Genomic DNA, 3,962 nt, shown 5'->3' with positions numbered 1-3,962 from the left:
ATGACATCAACATTATAACTCTATCCTATACAGACCAAGGACTGACCATCCATGATATCAACATTATAACTCTATCCTATACAGACCAAGGACTGACCATCCATGATATCAACATTATAACTCTAACCTATACAGACCAGGGACTGACCATCCATGATATCAACATAATCACTCTAACCTATACAGACCAAGGACTGACCATCCAGGCTATCTATATTATAACTCTAACCTATACAGACCAAGGACTGACCATCCATGATATCAACATTACAACTCTAACCTATACAAACCAAGGACTGACCATCCATGATATCAACATTATAACTCTAACCTATACAGACCGAGGACTGACCATCCATTATATCAACATTATAACTCTATCCTATACAGACCAAGGACTGACCATCCATGATATCAACATTATAACTCTAACCTATACAGACCAAGGACTGACCATCCATGATATCAACATTATAACTCTAACCTATACAGACCAAGGACTGACCATCCATGATATCAACATTATAACTCTAACCTATACAAACCAAGGACTGACCATCCATGATATCAACATTATAACTCCAACAAATACAGACCAAGGACTGACCATCCATGATATCAACATTATAACTCTAACCTATATAGACCAAGGACTTACCATCCAGGATATCAATATTATAACTCCAGTCTATACAGACCAAGGACTGACCATCCATGATATCAACATTACAACTCTAACCTATACAGACCAAGGACTGACCATCCAGGATATTTAACCATGTTTGTTTACATTTACTTTGTTTACAGACATTGGAGTAAAACAAGTTTATATTTTGGGTTCTGATGGGGTACGGCATTTCAACTAAGTTCATGAGGCATTAATAAGTTATATTTTTCAAGATCAATGGGTATATATCATTCATTTATACGTCTAAGAATGGATGTAGGAACTGCAGATTGGCCCTTTGACTTGTACCTATTATATAAAAACTTCTCGTCCTCTAAAGCAAAAATTTAGCTGAAAAGTGCCATTTTGTCATTTGTGAAAGCTTATGTAAAAAGCTAATATCCTAGGGAGGAATACGAAAAGCTTTACAACAAGGTTCTCCCAAAGCAGGGTTTTGTAAAGGAGTGCTTGGATGTAGAATGCTGACCTACACTATTCTCCCGTCAACCACGGAGGTTACATTTGTTCTCTCACAGAGGTTGCTATCTAGCACAACAGGACTCCACTCAGGGCAGTAATCTGCCCTATTCTGTCACTCACTTACAGTCCTTCGCACAGAAAGGTAAAGCAGGAAAGTACTCTACACTTCCTCCTTCCATGGTTTGTGAGCTCAAGACTGCAGGTAGATGAAGTCTGAAGAGACGTCAGATAAGCCCTGACATGGCATGCTGCATCCTGGTGGTGAGGACAGGAGGGCAGGACAGGTAGACTGTGTGTCCTGGTTGTGAGGACACGAGGGCAGGACAGGTAGACTGTGTGTCCTGGTTGTGTCAGATTGGTCCCGAAGAGCATGGTGCAGCCTAGTATTTAAAGCTTCCAACACAAAGCAAGGCTGTCATCTCTCCTCTCCACCTCCACCTCCTCTTCACCTCCCCTCTTCACCTCCTCCTCTCCCCCTCTACCTTCTCTCCACCCCACCTTCTTTTCACCTCCCCTCTTCACCTCCTCCTCTCCCCCTCTCTACCTCCTCTCCACCCCACCTCCTCACCCCCTCCTCTCTACCTCCAACCCCACCTCCTCTCCTCTCCTCTCCACCTCCTCTCCTCTCCACCTCCTCTCCACCTCCTCCTCTCGTCTCCTCTCCACCTCCTCCTCTCCTCTCCACTTCTCCACCTCCTCCTCTCCTCTGCTCTCCTCCTCCTCCTCTCCTCTCCTCTCCACCTCCCCCTCTCCTCCTCTCTACCTCCAACCTCACTTACTCCCCACCTCTCCTCTCCTCTCCTCTCCTCTCCTCTCCTCTCCTCTCCTCTCCTCTCCTCTCCTCTCCTCTCCTCTCCTCTCCTCTTCTCTCCACTTCACTCCACTCCACTCCACTCCACACCAACCTCCTCCTCCTCCTCCTCCTCCTCCTCCTCCTCCTCCTCCTCCTCCTCCACCTCCCCTCTCCTCTCCACCTCTCCTCATCTCTAACTCTCCTCCTCCTCTCCTCTTCCCCTCTCCTCCTCCTATCCACCTCCTCTCCACCTCCTCCACTCCACCTATCCACCTCATCCTCCTCCTCCTCCTCATGTCCTCTCCACCTCCTCCTCCTAATCCTCCTCCACCTCCTCTCCTCCTCCTCCTCCTTCCCACCTCTCCTCTCCACCTGTCCTCTCTTCCTCCACCTCCTCTCCACCTCCTCCTCCTCCTCCTCCTCCTCCTCTCTACCTTTCATCTCCTCCTCCTCCTCCTCCACCTCCTCCACCTCCTCCTCCTCCCCACTTCACCTCTCCACCTCCTCCTCCTCTCCTCCTCTCCTCTTCCTCCTCCTCCTCCTCCTCCCCACCTCTCCTCTCCACCTACTCCTCCTCCTCCTGAACCCCCTGAATGCAGTGTTCTGACGGATACTGTCTCTAATCCTGCAGCTGTATAGACATAATTAACCCAGGCTGGTTGACTGTGGTTTAGCCTGAAACCTCCACATCCCCCCCCCTACTCTTCTGATCAACCTCAGCTCAGGTAAATTGTGGAATTAAGCACTGCTAAGTATCTTGTTGTGCACAAACAGATCAGGAACTCTGCTCAGTTGCTGCTGGCTTGTTATAGTTGTTGAGCTTCTACTCTGTTTGTTAGGTACCAGAGGTACATCTTATAGCCCGATAGAGTCAGTTACACAATAGCCAGGTCCCCAAAAAATGCCGACATGTAGGCTATTACATTTTACATTTACGTCATTTAGCAGACGCTCTTATCCAGAGCGACTTACAGTTAGTGAATACATTTTTTTTTTTTTTATACTGGCCCCCCGTGGCAATCGAACCCACAAACGCCATGCTCTATCAACTGAGTTACATCCCTGCCGGCCATTCCCTCCCCTACCCTGAACGACGCTGGGCCAATTGTGCGCCGCCCCATGGGGTCTCCCGGTCGCGGCCGGCTGCGACAGAGCCTGGATACGAACCAGGATCTCTAGTGGCACAGTTAGCACTGCGATGCAGTGCCTTAGACCACTGCGCCACTCTATTGTAAGACTATTGTAAGTCTTTGTTGCTAGGCAGACTGTCTGCACACTCAACCAAGATCTAGACCTACTTGGAGCAAGGCAATGTATATTGCGCTGACACAAGACGGTGCACAGAAACCCGACATAGTCCAACTCCCCCTACCAAGCAGGGAAAGAACTAACAGAAGCCCAGTTCTTTTTCCAGAGCAGAGTTTTGTTTTATCAAGTTTCAGCCGAGGTAGAGTAGCTACCGTCTGTCTGTCCCAGAGGTCCAGCAAACTTAATCTCTCGTGCACCCCCCTCGTGCACCCCCCTCGTGCACCCCCCTCAACGCCAAACAGAAGGGAACTAATTTACTGGCTCATCCTCATTCTTTCAGCGGCGCCAAGTAGCTGTACACAGAACATACCAGATCAAAGCCGTAATTGAAAAATAATTATAGGCACTTAATCATAGAAAGCAGTGGGCTAATTGAAGTGGCAACAAGGAGGCGAGCGGCGGCCCTCGGAATCCTGGCAGAATAGATCATATTGTATTGTCTTTAATAAAGCATCTTCTTCAATCCCCATTGTCTCTCAGATTAAATTGGAGAGGGCTATTAGCCTGGTTAATTGACTCTCTAATTTAGATCTCGGCCCACTGAATGCATAACGGATGCGTGCCTGTCGTCCAATGATGTGTGCACTCTGTCACACCATCCTGCTAGACTCCGATTGGTTAATTGCTCAGGGAATTTAGAAGTTTTCAGTCATTCTTCAAAATGTAACAGAACGGTGAGGTGTGAAACTCCCTTCCTCTCCTCTCCTCTCCTCT

Source organism: Coregonus clupeaformis, chromosome 20, assembly GCF_020615455.1.
Source record: "Coregonus clupeaformis isolate EN_2021a chromosome 20, ASM2061545v1, whole genome shotgun sequence".
NCBI classification, from domain to species: domain Eukaryota; kingdom Metazoa; phylum Chordata; class Actinopteri; order Salmoniformes; family Salmonidae; genus Coregonus; species Coregonus clupeaformis.
This window is presented reverse-complemented; position numbering follows the sequence as displayed.